At 46.8% G+C, this 17,563-nt stretch overlaps 1 protein-coding gene across 2 annotated transcripts in view; it reads left to right on the forward strand.

Annotated features, from left to right (window-relative positions):
• The first annotated feature begins 1,038 nt into the window (after positions 1–1,038).
• Drd2 (dopamine receptor D2) overlaps positions 1,039–17,563 on the forward strand; it is a 63,642-nt gene continuing 47,117 nt past the window's right edge. For both annotated transcript variants that reach the window (XM_021633303.2, XM_021633304.2), the window contains exon 1: positions 1,039–1,361. The gene's annotated coding sequence lies outside the window, so the exon portion shown is untranslated. The remainder of the gene's footprint in view (positions 1,362–17,563) is intronic.

The following is a 17,563-nucleotide window of genomic DNA, read 5'->3' on the forward strand; positions in this document are numbered from 1 at the left end:
TTTGGAAGGTCACATCTTCTCCCTGGGCCCCAGTATACACCTCTAAACCAAACAGGGATTAGTTGAATATCAAGGTGTTTTCCCGGTCCTGATTTTCTAGAATTATGTGGGTTCTTCCGTGTGGCTAAGTGGCATGACTCTAGCTGTGTAGGGTTGGCCCCCTGCTGTATGCAGACAGCCCTTTGTTGTTGTTGGGATTCTGTGCCACCTTCTCCTTGGGGGCTTGCATCGCTTTGCAGTGCTCAGTTCCCATGAGGTCTCTTTTTTGGTTCTCCACAGGACTTGTTTAGGCCACAGTATTAGGGTGTCTCTACTCTGAATTGACCCATGTGACTTCTCAGTCTGACAAAGAGGCCAACATAGACATGACAAACGCACCATCTGCTGAAAAGGATGCAAGAGAAAGAGGATGGAAAGGGGAACAGGTTTACCCGGGTGGGAAATGATCCTGAGCAGGGCTGAAGAAGATCGTGTTTCTCTTCCTCCTCCAGGTGCCTGGACACACCTCGGTGCCGAGGCAAGGGTGAGCTGGAGCTCCCAGGGCCTTCTTTATTACTTCCATCTGCCCAGGTCTTCCTCTGGGAAAGCACAGCAGCAGGACTAGTCACTGTGGTTTTCAGACCTGAGGCCTGTACCTGGACCCTGGACGCCTTTCCAGAATCTGTTTCTTCTTCAAAGACTTGATGTACTATAGGTATGTATGGCTCTGCCCAGCCCATGGCCCTGATCCTCAAAGGAGGGATCTACCGGCTGGTGTTGGGAATGCTGGACCAGAGTAGGTTTTGAAGAACAAGGTGTTACTTGATGAGTGTAGGGGGACACTGATGGGCGGTCCGGAGTTCAGGCTATTCAGTACTCTGATCTCAGCTCTCTGGGGTTTCTTCCCCAGGTACCATAGTGCAAGAGATAGCGCTGGGGCCCTGGGTGGGTGGGGCCTGTCCCAGGGGCGGGGTTCCTGGGCGCCTCGTGGCCAGGGCGGCCCCGCCCCCTCCTCCCGCGCTCGCTGCCGCGCTCTGACTCCGCGGAGCTGTCCAGCCTCAGTGCTGGAGCTGGTCGCCTCTGGCACGCAGCGCCGCCTGGCCGCCTCCGCGCCTGGTCCCCGCGCTGCGCTCCCACCCTCCCGCCCAACCTCGCCCTGCCCCGCCGCGGCCCGTCCACTGCTCCCCGCGGGCCCGAGCCGGCCGAGCGGCTGCCCGCCGGGGATCTGAACGGCGCGGCGGGGCCGGGAGCCGAGGGACCCGCGGAGGGGACCGGCGGCCCCGGACGGCTGCCGGAGGGGCGGCCGTGCGTGGATGCGGCGGGAGCCGGAAGCCTCGAGCAGCCGGTGCCGTCTCTGCCCCCGGGCCCCCTATGGCTTGAAGGTAAGAACCAGCGGGATGGAGCGACAAGCCGTCCGTGGCCTCTACAAGAGTCGCAGGGAGAGGACAGGGAGCGTCCAGAGCTGACTGGCCGGGAACAGAAGTTTGTCGGGCCACTCCAGCGCCGCCTGTCCCGGAGTACCCTTTCCACTGAGTCTTCGTCGGGCAGATTGCGCCCCGGACGACACCATCCCCTCTTCTTTCTACTTAGCTTCCTTTGCGCTGTCCGGGTGGGAGTCCTTATCCTAGGTACCAGGGAGTGTATCTTAATGCTTCGGAGGCTGGCTGACCTTCGAGAATTTTGGTAAATCGCTGTCCTCCTGGTATCCAAGACTAGGACCTCAGGTGCGTGCGGGAGTTTCCCACCACCCCGAAGGAAGAAGGGTTGTTTTTGATATCTCTGTTATCGGTGCAACCTGAGACTTCTGAAGGGTGCTGGACAGAGAGGCTGCTTCCTGGAGCAGCCTTCCACCCATAGGCTTTCCTCTGTCCTCGGTGCTGAAACCGCGTTCTCTGTCAGCTTCTCTGTGAAGCAGTCTGGAAGAAGGCTGGAGATTTCAGACCCATTTTCCCTTGGGAATGCGGGTGACAGTGGGGGCAGGGGACAGTGGCAGAGGGTGACTGTCCAGCTTTGGGATGGGTCAAGAGCCCTCACTAAGTCCCTATGCAGAGACGAGAAGCTTCTCTCAGCGTCAAGCAGAGCGCTTCTCCGTCCCTTTTTGCAGTGGGCAGCCTGTGAGGTCCTCTTGAAGATCAGAGGTAAGAGAGTGCGCTGCCATCTACACAACAGGCTTTGCCATGGACACAGGCATGGTGCTGTCATTCCCTGGGGATAGGCCCTTGTTCTCAGGAACGGGGAAGCTGCTTTGGCAGTCATCATTTCCTCACTGGGTACCCAGCTGCTTTCTGTTCTGGGGCTCAGGCTGGATGAGGCGCAAGCCAGTTTGTGGACTCCCTTCCAGGGTCCTTATGGCACACTAAAAAAAAAAATCTATGGATTCTGACCAGGATACAAATCTTTTAAGCCAATTCTTGGTTCTCTCCTTGGAACTAGACGTTCAGTGTTTTCCCCCAACCGTGCTTCAGATGCAAATACTATGCTTATGCTTGATTCATCCTGCAGCATTGGGGCTACTTGAGAAATCATTCTTTTCATCTTTCCCTGTGCTGTTGTTTGATGAGGGTGGGCAGAGAGTGGCCTAAGTGAATGCAACCAATTTCAAGAGAATCGGGAAGCTGATTTGCTGGGTCTCATCCTTCCACTTTGCTGTTTCATGTTTACAAATGCACTGCTAAACTGTTTTCTTGGGGCTTTGATAACATCTCTGAAACCAAGTGTGGAATAGGGATGATATTTGGGAGGGTTAGACCCAGAAATAAGGGGGACCTCCTGGCTGTGGTCTTCTTGCTTGTTTGTAGAGCTGGGGATCAATCCCAGGGTCTTGTATACACTAAGCAACTGCTCCACTATTGAGATACATCGCCAGCATTTCTCAGCTTTGGTCTTCTAAAGGATGCTCTGAGTTCCATCAACCTGCCTTGACTGGAAAGTGAAGACTGTGGTCTGCTGTCGAGGTCCTAGGCAGCATTTCCCTAATGGGTTGCAAAGATGCCTCTGTGTCTGAATCACCCGGGAAGCTGGTTAAAATGCATATTTTTACTTCTTTACCAAATAAAGTGCTGAATTAGAATCTAAAGTCGAGGGCCATGATGTTATGTTTTACCAAATCTATAGTTATGATTTGGAGAAGTCACCTCTCATGAAACTCAGGCTTCCAAGAGAGTCTGTGCACACTTTTAATGGATACAAATTAAAGTCTCTCATTTATCACATTGTCTACTAAAGTAAATCATGTTAAATTCTTCAAATACGGGTCTGGGGTGGAAGAACCATCCACCTGATTCAGTCCCTTTACTGGGACCAAAGGTGCAATGCAATTTCCTCTCTCTAAGACTCAGCAATATGGATGCAGATAGCCTTGTGTAAATACTACCTTTCTCTGAGAGCCAGCTTAATGTGTGCCTCCTTCCCACCTCATCTTGTGAGTGATGGTCTTTTCTGCCAGCACAACTGCTCTTGAAATGCCAAGACAAGATTAGTTCAGCCTAGTAGCACGTCATGCTTCCCAAGGCTGGTAGCCACTCATGCTCTCTTGGCAGTGACTCCCTAACTCCACTGTTGATTCTTTGTTCCATCAACTGGAAGGTCCTTTACCTTCCAAGTGGATTATTTCTGTCTATAACATGCAAATGTAGTCTTGAGAATACTTTAGAAGAACCTCGATGTGAGGGAAACTCAGCTTTTCCTCTGATACCAAGGGAAGCAGGGGAGGGGGGAGCTTTAAATATTACTTTAAATATTTAAATATTGCTTTAAATATCAATCTGCTGAGGCCAAATAGGTCTCATGTCACTGTTCTCTGAGAAATAAGGACAAAGGGAAAGACACATGGACTCTCTTGGAGAGCACTGTCTCCGTCTCCCCTGCTAGGGAAAGCTGCACTAAGATATTACAAAGCATGGCTGTGAAGGTCATACAGTGTGTGTGTGTGTGTAGCATGTGTGCTGCAAACATGCATACATACATGCACACATGGGTAGAATATGATGTATGAGACATCCTTGAGCCAACCTTCCTTCTTCCAGAGACTCATTTTCTCACCTTCTCTCTCTCTCTTTCTCTCTCTCTCGCTCTCGCTGTCTCTCATAGTTAATAGCTACAAAACTTGAGCAAGGAAGGTGTTTTTTTCACCTTCACAGGTTATGGAGAATCCAAGCTGTGATTTTTAGGAAGCGATATTTGTGTAAACTCCCAGAATTGTGTGTCAATTGCTCACTTTCGCCTAAGGTTTTAGGTCTTGGAGAAAACTCAGAATATGGCTCAGTCTCCATATTTCTCTCAGATACTTGGTAATAGGACCTTAGAATCTTAGGTTCTTTGGACTCTTTGGAGGTCATCCTGGATGACTTTGTTCCAAAACAAGACAACTGCTCCCTAATACTGAGTCTCCTCTTATTACTATCTCCCAAAAGAGTAGTGTCAGGTTTCTAGTTCCTGGACTCTCTGATTCGACGTATTGACCAAAGTGTCTCAATCCTACCAGGTGCTCTGCTTGACAGGGACACTCCTGGTCATATAAGAAATGTGTCAAAACCATGGACACTAGAAAGGAAACAGCTTGGCTCAGCTTCTCACCAGGAGCCCTCCTCTGTGCCTGTGTTTCTACTTAATTGGGGGAATTCTAGTCTCATGTTCTCTTCCTATAATCCACAAAAGGCATCTTGAGGCCCAAGGCAGGATGCTATGGCTTGTTTTGGAGCCTATGCATCTCCAAGATTTCCATGATAATTTATGAAGAGACTGGGTATGTGGAAGCTATTTATTCACCACGTTTGGGTAGTGAGGCTAATGCTATCACTCTAAAAGGACCTCTAAGAGTGCTGGAATCCAGGGCTAAAATTCCCTGCCTCTCACTTTTTCCCATCATAAGTCTAACTGAAGATTTTTTTTTTTACTTAAAAGTATAATTGAATCATGTTATCTAAATGCATAGACTTGGAAAATACCTTCATTACAGTGTCAATATGTGGTGATGGAGTGACATAAAACCAAGACTTGGCCACTTGGTTTGCAGATGAGTCCAGAGAAAGGAGAGAAACTTGCCTTTTGGAAAACAGAGGCTTTGCCTCATTTTCCCCTTTACCTCAATATGACAAATGGGTTAAATTGACACCCATGGCAGACAAGCTGCCCATGGGAGAGAGTGCTCTATTCTCTCCCTAGGAGGCACAGAGGTGATCTTCTTCAGAGGAACCCAGGCTCCTGTTGGCTCCAGTGTACAGGGAGGAGCCAGAAATGAGTCACTGGAGCCTGGGGACTTTCTGTCTCCCTTGGATAGAAGAGGCTGTATTGCTGCAATGCCCCAGATTAATAGACCTGAAAGTTAAGTTGATTGGAGCATTTTGGAGATTATGTGTCAGTGTGTGTGTGTGTGTGTGTGTGTGTGTGTGTGTGTATTTAAAGGTAGGAGCGGAGGAAAATCGCTTGCAGGGACTCCTAGAACAAGATGAATTAAGAGTGCACTGAACACAAGCAATTATGTCATAATCTTAGGTCACCTGCAAGGATTTCCACTTTTTCCAGGAGGCAAAATGGGAAGTCTGCTCTCTGCCCAGAGAGAAGGGAGAGAAGGGAGGACCACTGACTTCCCCGGAGCCCTGGAATGATGTCAGCTTGTTCCCATGGAGAGCATTAGTCTCCAGTGGCCCAAGGCACTGCCTATCAGCACAGAACTGCAGCTGTGGCTCCAGGGAACTCTCTGCTGTAGATGTCTGAGAGACAAAAATGAGTCCTGGGGCCCCTTCTATTCATCACCAAGCTCCTCCAGAAAGTGCCTGCCTTGCTTGTTCCCAGTTCCGCCTTGTTGTTATTGTTTGGGTCTAAGTGGCCCAGCAGGAGAAAGGCATTAGAAATGAAATCATTTCTGTCGCATACTGTATAATTGCCTCAGTTCCTTCCTGTTACCCCAGGCAGCAACATCACGAGCGGTTCCCTGGGAACCCTTGGTCTGAGAAAGATCCTGGCTCAGGACAGCTTCCTTGGAATGGCTGCTTATGACACATGGGTCTGCTTACCACCACCATCCCAGCCTCATTGCTGGCCTCAACATTACAGCAGCCAACATTTAGCACTCACTTTCTGTGCACAGGGCATTGTGCTCATCACTTGACATGTGTTTTTCCATCTCAACTCACCATCGTGTAACAACTCTGGATATGGGTGCTTTCATTATCCACATTTGGCAAAATGGCCCTAGAGAAGTAAGTGGCTCATACAAGGTCACACAGCTGAAGTGTGTGTGGGGTGGAGATACAAAGCCAGACTGTATGATGGTTAAATAATAGGCCTTGCTGACTTACGTAAGTAGCATAAATAATGAGCGAGGGAGAAGACTGGGGAGGCGGCGGTTTAGTCTTCTTTTATTTCTTTCGTGTGTGGCGAATGGGGAGAGGGAAAGAGAAATGTGTGTTTGTTCCTGTGCCCTTGCACAAGTGCAGAGGCTGTGGGTGCCCTGATTTATCACTTTCTACCTAATTTTCTCAAAACAGGGCCCCTCATCGAAGCTAGAGCTTTTCCTTTTCATGTCGACTGGCTGGTGTCCTCCTCCATCACTCCCGTGCTGGCGTTAAGTACTCATGGATAGGATTGAATTTTATGTGGGCACTGGAGATATGAACTCTGGTCCCTATGCTTGCACAGTGAGTGCTCTTAGGTCCTGAGCCCTCTCTTCAGTCTGCATATATCTTCTTTAATAGACAGTGTGCTGCTAAATTTTACAGTGATACCGTGAAAGGAGAGGATGGGTGAATTTACTCTGTGGCATTCTTAAGTATGTGGACTAGCTGAGAAGTGTCGCTCCACCCTGGATCTGAGCTTCTTTGGCTGCAGTGCACTAGGAATGTCGCTGAGTGATCGATGGAGTCCTAGGTGTAGGAGGCAGGGGCAGAATGGAGGCCAGAATGGTTATACGAGTCCTCCAACTTGGAAGGAGGAAGGAGGGGCAAGGTATGAATAGGGCATCTTTTACACTGGACTGGAGCTCAGTGACCAGCCTTCTTTCCCACACGTGAGTGACTCAATCTGTCCAAAGAATGAAAAGCAAACTTCTGTTAACATCTAGGCTGTTGTTGCTTTCTTCAACACCTGTGCTGAATGAAAGCTAGTCTTCACGCCTCAGCTTCCTGGCTAAATAGACAGGAGAGGGTGCACAGTCCTGAGATCCAACCAATACCAGGGCAATTCCTGAGAGATGCCTTTAAGGACTAACCAACTGGTGTTTTTCTAGTGGGCAAAGACAGGAGAGGCCTGAGTGTTGTTGATCAGAACATCTAACCCACACGTGAGTTTCTTCGGGAACAAAAAAAGGGAGCCAATATGCTTCTTAATACAGAACTCCTCCAGGATTCAGCATCAAAGGTTCCATTAAACTGATGGAAAAATTATATTTACCTTGGAAAAAGCTAGCCAGTTTCTGGCCTGTTGTTGAATCTCGCCGTGTGTTTTATGAATATTGTGTACCAATGTTTTGCTCCTTATTTAACCCTTTAAAGAAACCTAGGATGGCAGGTATGCCTGTGGACTCTAACCTCAAAGGCTTGGAGTCTGGTTCTAACCCTGACAATTTTTGGCTATGTGATGAGAGGCAGACTGATTAATCTCTGTTGACCTGGGTTTCTGTATGAGTTGGATGTCAGTGATAACAGTGTTTGGTGATGATGACTACAGGTAACAGACGAAAGGCATTGGAAAGACCCTTGTTTAGTAATGTCGGGGTGCCCACTGTAGAGGCTGTTACTGAGAACTACCTTTCCCCCTTATTCAGAAGCTGATTTTACATCTCTGAAATTATGTTCCTAAACTTCCAAAGATTGAAGCTTATGCTTCTTTCTTATGCTCCACATATATCCTTACCAAAATTATTTGGCAGGCACCTGTCAGGAATGCTTGCTCATCCAGAGGGAGAGGGTCTTGAATTCCTTTGTCACCCCTTTGAATTAGGCACTGCTGAGCTCCCATACCACCCCACACAAGCCATAAGGAGATGTCAGTCTTCCTGTTGATGGCTTCACATGGTCCCATTTTCCCCCATAGCATCCCAAGTCCTTCACCTGCTACCTTGTGTTTGATCCTTCCTAATTGACAGAGATTTGTGGTGTGGTGTGCACTTTGGAAAAGGCCGTTTTAAAATTCAAGGTAGGAGAAAAGGGCTGAGGAGATACTCAGTAAATGAGCACTTGCTGTCCATGTGGGGGGATCTTAGTTTGAATTCCAGCTGTCGTGTAGAGAGATGGGCATGGTCAGGTGCTTGTGTTATCCCATCAGCATAGGAGAGGGCAGAGACAGGAGAATGGCTCTCGGTGCCAGCCTTTGCTAGCAAGAAACTCCATCTCCAGGGAATAAGGCAGAGCACAATAGAACAGGACCCCTCTAAACATCTTCTTTTGGCCTATGAACCTGTGTGCATGACCATGAACACTAGCATATACAACACACACACACACGTACACACACCCCAAGATAAAACAAAACAACAACCCCACCCACCCCCCGAAAACCAACCCTTATACTTTCTGTCTTCCGGGGATGTTAAATGTCATTCATGTATTGGCATGAGGCACAGTCCTGCCTGAGAAAGGAGTGGAATTTAGCAGCTTCTGGTGCTGATGTCTTCCAAACCAGAAATAGACTTATCCTTGTGGGCCTTGTCATTTGTCTATGAATCTTTCCCTGGGAAGGACTCTTGTATGTGATGTAGCTACAGGCCAACTACATGTACTTGCTTCTTTGTGATGGGAAGAGATTTCAGAATAATGGTGCAGATTCTGTTCCCAGGTCAGCCTCCTCAGCTGTTCCTGTTTTAGACTCTGAGCATCTTTATCTCTTCCATTCATTTATAGCAGACCCAATAAGAGAAGTACTGACAAACAGAAACTAGCATTCAAGACCCAAGCAAAGGATTCAGGGATCTATGCAGTGGATCCATGTTCTGATACACAGAATTTCTTTAGCGATGTATACAGCCAAGGGCCTGATATGATTTAATAAGAGGTAACACATCTGTGGCCAGTATTCTCTAGAGAGCTGGGGATCAACACTGACCTCCAATTATCCCAGCAGCTTTCTTAGTTACAATCGATGGTAGCCAACATCTAGAGTGGCCCTCAGACTCCTCTCCATCTCCTGGCATTCATGTTCTTATGTATCTGTTCCTACACTGAGCAGGGCATGCCTGGAGCCCTCTAGAAAGGTCTACTGGAGTTTCAGCCATTGGGTAAACTGTGTTAGAAGCAGGGTTTCCCTGTCCAGATGGGCCTTCAAGTGACAATAGTCCATGTCTTCACTGGAACGTTTTGAAAGACTCTGTGGCAGACTCTCCTACCTGAGTTCTCTACATTCCTGATCCACAGAATCTACAAGGCAACATATTTCTTGTTCTAAGTTGCTACATTCTGGGACAATTGATTATGGAACAATAGATAACAGATACTCAGTCAGAAATCATTCTCTACGATTATGCCAATTTGTCTTCTGAAATGCCATGAAGTACACTCACTGACTGCTGTATACAAATGGCCTGGCTGCCTCTTGTAAGCCTCCTCAATGGCCCCTCTGCTTGTGTTATCCCTCGTGTTTTGCATACCATGGCCAGGAATCCCTGCCACTAACGTCTTTTCAGACCTGCTTCTGGTTTCCATGTTCTGTCTTCCACGTCCCTGTTCTCTGGTATCCTTTGCTATGGTAGCCATGCATCATAAATTCTGTTTCTTATTCTCTCATTGAACTGGCATCACTGAACATCTACTGTATGTCAGGTATTCATTTTGGTTGCAGACATGTCTGTGAACACAACAAAGATCTCTGCTTTCTTGGAATTTATGTTCTATTGGAAGGAGACAAATGGTAAACCATGTTGTAAAGAGCAAATTACTGAGTATGTCAGAAGGTAACACATACCAGGGAGCAGAGGGAACAGATTAGGATTACAGCAATCTGGAAGGCAGAGGTGTGGGACCAGAGATAACTTTGTAGAATTAAATAACATGTGCAGGAAGGATGGATGGACCATGTGGAGAGAAAGACACTTGAGGGAAAGAGTTAAAGGATGTGGAAGTGAGCTGTTCAGACATCGAGGGGAAGGCAAACATCCCAGACAGTGAAATCATCCAGTCTGTGTTCACTTTCACACATTTAAAATAATTGTCTTATTCCCTGTGAAACAATAGTAATGATACTCTGTATTTTTGGAATCCTCTTTTAATTTTCAGAAGCCATCAAGCAATAATAATCTCTTTCATCTGTGAGGCACTTTCGTATATGCTGTCCCAAAAGCTCCTTGCAGTAACCTACCAGGTAGTGATTCTGACCTGTTGTAAAGATTGGCTCAGAATGTTTTCAGTGCTGGGGCTGAGCCCAGATCCCAAGTATGCTCAGCAAGAGCTGTACCACTTAGCCACACTCTCTGCCCTCTCATAGTCATTTAGTATTGACATCTTGCTTTTCCAAAGTGTGTGTGTGTGTGTGTGTGTGTGTGTGTGTGTGTGTGTGTATGCATGTGTATGCATATGTGTGTCAGTGTTCTCACTCCTGTGTGCACATGTGGAGGACAGAGTCAACATCTCCTGCCTTCCTCTTTCTCTTTACCTTGTGTTTTGAGACAACGTATCTCATTGAACTTGGAACTCACTGCTTCAGCTATATCGACCATCCAGCAAGCGCTGTGTGTGTGTGTGTGTGTGTGTGTGTGTGTGTGTGTGTGTGTGTGCAGGGGGTCCACCTGTCTCACCCACTCATTTCAATACTAAGGCTGCAAATATGCACTGCCACTTCTGGCTTTTATTTGGGTGCGTGAAATCTGAACTAGGGTTCTCATGCTAAAGAACCAGGCACTTTACCCACTCAACCCCAGATCCTTATATTGCCATCATACTGCTGGTATTTTGATTGTACCTTTTCTATTACCCCTACTAGACTATGAGGGTTTTGAAGTGGAGACTCTGTCTCATACTTCCATGGAAACTGCTATCGCTGAAAGTGATGCTGGGCGCCATGGAGTCACTTAAGTTGTGGAATGGGTGAGTTATGGGTCAGTGAGTGATGTGTTGTAATTCCTGACAGCTTCACACCCTCTAATCACTTGAAGCTCAACATGAGGTGGGCAGTATATATAGTGTTCTTTATGTTAGTGGGCCAGCAAGGTGCTATATGCTTCTTCTCCTTCATCCTCAACCAGTACTAGCTAGCTGCCGTGGCTACGTTGTGGTTTGGCCTACGGGAAGGGGAGATACTGAGTTGCTAGTGTTTGCATCAGCCAGACATGTATGCCAAGATGAAGGTGCTGAGAAGCCGGAAAACATGGACTGATATATGGGTGCAGGTCAGCCTGGGTACCCAAAGACACTCAGTGTGGAGCTGTGCTCGGCATGGTTTACAGTGTTCTTTGGGGATCATGTGTTTTGAAGCTGGGACTTGCAGTTTAGAAAAGCAGATAAGTTCTCAGTTTGTAAAGTATCATTTAACCCTAGACTGTCTAAAAGTCTTAAGCTCTGTACCTATGTTTCCCAAAAGTATTTTTTAATGGTGAATTAAGTTGCTTTCTATTCAAACATGTAGAACTTAGTTAGGATCCTTAGTACACATGTAAAAAGTAAGGCATGGCAGGCTACATCTAGCTATAATCCCAGAGCTGGACAGGTATTCAGAGATAGAAGTCTCTGGAGCTAGCTGTCCAGCCAGCTGAGCTCAGCAAGGCTCAGGCTCACTCAGAGACCAACTTGAAATGGAGAAGTGATAGAAAAAGACACCTGATATCAACCACTGGCTTCTACACATGCACACACTCACATGTATGTACACATATGTATACACATGTACACACACAGAGATAGACATAAAGTGGGATGGGCCCTCTAGCTATTTATCAGCATCACAAAGCAATTCAGATTATGAACTTGGAAACTGGAGTGATAGAGGCTCAGATTTTTCTTTTCTTTTTTTGTCACTGAGGTATGTGATCTTTCTCAAGTTACTATTTCCTTATTTTAAATGGAGAATTTTCTTTCATCTCATAAAATGATGGTGGCACCTACTTGATGATGTTTTGTGCTGTGTCAATGAATCATGCATAGCAAGTGTTTGGCTTGGCACATGACATACAGCAATCTCTCAAACAGCTTTTACTAAGGCCTGACGAGACGAACCCGTGGTTAAGAGCACTTGCTGCTCTTGCAGAGGAAACCGGGTTTGGTTCCCAGCACTCACAGCAGGCAGTTCACTACCACCTGTATCTTGACTTCCAGGAATCAGACATTGTCTCTGGCCTCTCTGCATACCTGTTCTGTGCCCACGTGGTGCATATGAATCCACACAGGCACACCTACATACACATGAAACAAACTATGTTTTAAAAACATTTGTTTGTATTATTCTTATAATTATCAGTCTGTCCTAGGGATGTCCACAAGTCCCTTCCCAATGTGTGATCTGCATTTTATCTTCTCTTCTGGAGAAAAATAAGACCCCATTGCAGTTAAGTCAACTAGACAAGTAGTATCTGAGTTCCTTCTGAAAGGGCCCAGGATCACACAGCAAGGGAACAGCAGGGCTGGGTTACACTCTCTTCTACCCCAGGCCTTTTTTTCTTTTCTTCTACCCTCTGTGTAGCTGGCCTCAAAATAGAGCATGGATTATTTTATAAACACAGTGGATAAAGAATAGAATTTGGATTAGAGCTGGTACAAAGTATGGCCAGAGGCATCAGCAGGGACCACACTGTGAACCTCCAGACCTCATGAAGGAGATGGGTGTCTACTACCCTAAGGAAACCAAAAACCATTTTGAAGGGTTAGATTTTGAGCAGGAGAATATCTCCATTGGTTTGAATTGCATAAAAAAAAATTCAGAGCCTCCTGTGTGGGAGAACTAATTACAAGGAGGAGAAGATGTACTGGCAGAGACACAGTAGAGTGTTTGCAATTGTTCAGGACAGTGATGTAGGTGACCTAGACAAAGGTGGGCAGTGGAGCAAGGAAGGCACTAGAACCTGAGGATTTGTGGGCTATAGAGGATGAGGTGAAAAGAGAAGCCAAGGATGGTTATGGGGCAGTGAGGCAAAGTGTGTTAAGGATAAAAGTATCTTGACTCTGGGCTGGAAATCTGGATCTGTGAAAAGGCTGTGAATATAGGAGGAAACAGTCAACAGGTTGATGGTGCTGGTGGGGACAGGCAACTGGAATAAGCTAGGCTTGTTGAGTGATGGTGCTGGGACACAGAAGCAGTTGTGGGCACAGAGTGGGGGGAGCATAGAACAGACAACTCAGGGCCCAAGATGCAGTCATGGGAAACACTGGTTGGATTGGAAGGTCTGAAGGTCACAGAGCTGAAACATGAAGCTGTTTCCAGATAATTCCACCCACATCATTGTAAGGACTTGGAGTTGGGTGAAAACCATTCAGCTAGATGCTAACAGCTTCAGTGAAACAGGGGAACAGACCAGGAATCCACAGACAGCCATAACAAAAGGGATGGAGACACCATGGTGGGAGGCATGGGCCTCGAGGATAGACAGGGTCTTTACAAGAGAGTATAGGAGTGGTGACGAGGCATAGGGATTGGAAAGGGTGCAGAGGAAGTGATGCTCTCAGATGAAGCTGGAAGAGGTTGATCTATACCTCTGTCCTGGGTCATTTTTGAACATTTTTTTTTCCTGTTTCCTCACTAGCTCATAGAGTCACTAGATCTTATTCCTCTCCCATCTACAGAACAAGAGAGAAAGAGGAGAGAGGGTGGTAAGTTGACAGAAATGAGAGATGAAAGGAATAGAGGTTAAAAGAAAGGGAAGGAGAATAGATGAGCTGTATCCATTACTTATCTGCACCCAGTATATCAGAACCAGTCACTTAACGTAATATTTCTCTACCTGGATGCCTGCGCCATTGATCTTGAAGGCTGATTTCTACTCAGTCTTCACAACTGAAAAAAAGCACCAGCTCTTCTAAAGAGCCATCTCTGGGTTTGTTTGTTTGTTTTTCTATATTGCCTGGCCTGTTCGGAGTGGGGTCTCTTCCTACATGTTCCACATCATACAGTATAGGATTCCACGCTACTGCATTGCAATTGTCTACTGGCTGGCTTGTTTACCTCATTTGATGGTTAAATTTCTTGAAGGTGGTAATGGGATCCTTATCACTCAACATGAGGCAATCAGCCCACTGCAAGTGTCCATACTGGGATAGTGGTCATTTCCCACAGCAATACACATGTTCAGTTGTAAGAGAGCAGTGGTCTTGGAAGACAAGCTTAAGCCTTGTGGTTGCTCCTGGAATCTTTCGCATGGTTAAGGCAGGCTGGGAATCCCTCCAGCAAATGGTTCAATGTGGGAAGATCTCAGAATGCCAAGAGTATAAAGAGCTTTGAGGATGTAGGGCACTCTTCATGTGTGGGTGAAAACGTCCTCAGAGAAGAAAGCAATGTGACTGCACTCTCAACGGACTGCTTTTCAGATAGCCAGACCCTGACCTTGATTCTGGATATGCCATACACCTAGGTCATTTTAACAAACCAGGCCCACCCTGGGCCTCATGGCCAAAGATGATGTACTTCACACCCTTCTCTTTTTCTTTCCGCTTTCCATATCTGATGAACACTTAACTGCATCATCTGTCTTCTAAGAAATCTTAGGAAGTAGAACATTAGTTAGAGCCAGGCTAGTACTTACACATTTTGGAGGGTTTATGGACTGTAGAGCCACCAGTGGTCTCATTATTTTATAAGTGCGTGCATGTGTGCACACACACACACAAGCATATGATGGACAGGTTGGTGTTCTGTATGTCAAATGATAATAACATGTAGTTGGTCACTGGAGTACCTGCCTCGCATGTGTGATGACCTGAGTCTGCTCTCTGTCTTAGTCATGACCAAAAAGCAAGTTGGGGAGAGAAGGCTTATTTGGCTTACATTTCTAGATCACAGTCAATCACTGGAAGGAGTCAGAACTGGGACTCAACCAGGTTGGAATCTGGAGGCAGGAGCTGATGCAGAGGCCATGGAGGGGTGATATTTATTGACTTGCCATGGCTTGCTCAGCCTGCTTTTTTAGAGAACCCAGGGCCACCATCACAGGGCTGGAGCTGTCCACCATGAGCTGGCTCCTCCACCATTGATCACTAATTGAGAAAATGCTGTATGGCTGGATCTCATGGAGGCATTTCCTCAACTGAGGCTTCTTCCTCTCTGATGACTCCAGCCTATGTCAAGTTGACATATAAAACCAGTCAGCACAATCCCTGTTATCAAGTGCAGTGGTGCATGTCTGTGATCCCATTTCATAGGAGGTAGAGACAGGAGGATCAGGGGTTCAGGGTCATCTTCAGCTACATATTAACCTCAAGGACAACCTGGGTTATATGAGATCTTGTCTCCAAACACAAATAGAAAGTCCCACAGCCTATTGGATGTTGTGCTGTTGTCATTCAAAATAATAGATCAAGTATGGTGGCAACTCTTATGTCACTAGTCAGATCTTATGGACTGGCCAGTGAGGAATGGACAGTAGAAAGGTCAGTTCCTAGGCTCTATACATAGCACACACTCAGACATTAGTAGAGCATCAGTAGATGAACGAATGAAATACCTCAAAGATAGTGGGCTCTGGGGAAGGGTATTTTGGTGCTTGACTAGTATAACAAAGCTTTGGGTTCCATCTACAACGTCCCTAAAGACTAGAGAGCACATGGTTGCACATCTGACTGGAAAACTAAAGGCCTAAGGCATTGAGAAGATCTCCAGAGACAGAGGGGATCTGGGAAGACCCCTGCCAAGTTCACAAATGTTGTAAAGCTAGGTAAACTTGAGGGATCTATTAGCTTCATGTAGCTGGCATAATAAAATACTCCAAGCTGGGAGTTTTAATATAAGAGACACTTCTCTTCCCATTTCGGGGAGAGGGGCAAGAAATCCAGTGCCAATACATTGGCAGTATGTGCATCTTCTGAAGGCTCCTGGGAGGAGCAGCCTGAGAGGCTTTCAGCTCCTTGTGGTTCCTGTTTCTTGGCTTGTGGGACCAGCACTCCAGTGTTTGCCCCCACTCCCATCTTCACAATGTCTTTCCTGTGGGAATAATAGACCTTGATTTAGGTCCCACTGTGAGTCAACATCCTTACTAACTATATCTACCAAAGCCCTGTCTCCAAATGAGGTCACATTCTGAGGTTCTGTGTGGCCGTAGACTTGGAGGTGATACTTTCAACCTAGTTCAGAGAGCTTCCTGCCCTCCTGGTCTCTGAAGGCATCTTCTGCATCCTCCAGGGAAGGACCACTTCCTTCCCAGTCACCTATTTGGGAACAGCTGCCAACATACCTAACTGTAGTCTCACCTCCCAAGTTGGAAGGCAAATAAGGACGAGAAAGAAAGCAATTAGAACAACTGGGATCTGGGGCTTAAGGGGATTCGCTGGCCTGCTGGCAAGGTAGCTAGTGTGGAGGAGCAAGATAGGGTAGTTTGGAGGAAAATGAGTGGAGGAAGAGAGTCACTTGAGTCCAGAAAGGGGGTCCCATGGGAATCTGATGTCCAGGGTACTCAGTGATCCTAAGGGCTGGGTGCAAATGTTGGGTTACTTATACAGTTTCAAAGAACTCAGATAGTGGGGTTGTCCACTTGATATCCATTATGTAAGTGTTTATTTAGTGTTGTCTGTGTACTAGGCTGTATTTAATGCACTTATTTGAAAAATGACCACACTGAGGCCCTGGTAGGCCAGGGTAATTGTCTAAGACCCAAACTTAGTCCTTGTAAGTCTCAGTGTACCTCACACAAAGCCAAGCTCTTCTCCTTCAGGCTGCAGTTTGCCAAGGGTACCTGTGACTTCTCTAGGTAACAATTTGTCCCTTTGGCTGGGTGGGGCTTGACTGTGAACAGTGTTTGTTTCCACAAGTCAATTTACTGTTGCTATCTGTTGTGACAGGGCCAGAGGGAGGGACAAGGAGGTTTCTGGATTCTTGTCATCAAGTTCAGCTTCACCAGAGTGACAAAAGGAAGGCATGGGATGCAAGTTCCCATGAAGAAGAGAAAGGACTTCACAGACAGACTAATAGGGCCTGAGGGAGTTGTGTTAAGTGTACCTAGCCAGCCAATGTGCAAGGACATAGTGGCTACTATTGGTGCCAGGTAGGTTTTTTGTTTTGTTTTGTTTTTGTTTTTGTTTTTTGTTGTTGTTTTTTGGTCAGGCCACTTGAGTGACACTTGAATCCAGAGAGAAGGCTGAATGGTCTCATTGTGGTAAGAAAGGAAGGAATAGGAGTAGAGTGGGTCTTGAGCTCTCAAAGGCTCCAACTGGGACATGGCTTGCAGCCCACACTGGCATCCTGAACTCTCGATTGCCCATTGCCTCCAGCCTCTCTCGCTTCCATCTCTTCTATATCCCTACCTGCCCTCTGTTACATCTCTCCATACCCGGTCTCCATGGTAATGTCACAGCTGCTAAGCCTATGGTCCTGGTGGAGGAGAGAGGAGAAAAGGGCAAAGGCAGGAGGGCATGTGGCCAGCAGTGCCCACATTCTGCTTCTGCACAGTGTAGCTGCAATGGGCCATGAGACAGTGAGGAGGCGTGAGGAGGAGGGATATACTCAGTGCCCCTGAGCATGTGTC

The sequence above is a fragment of the Meriones unguiculatus genome, chromosome 1, assembly GCF_030254825.1.
Source record: "Meriones unguiculatus strain TT.TT164.6M chromosome 1, Bangor_MerUng_6.1, whole genome shotgun sequence".
NCBI classification, from domain to species: Eukaryota; Metazoa; Chordata; class Mammalia; order Rodentia; family Muridae; genus Meriones; species Meriones unguiculatus.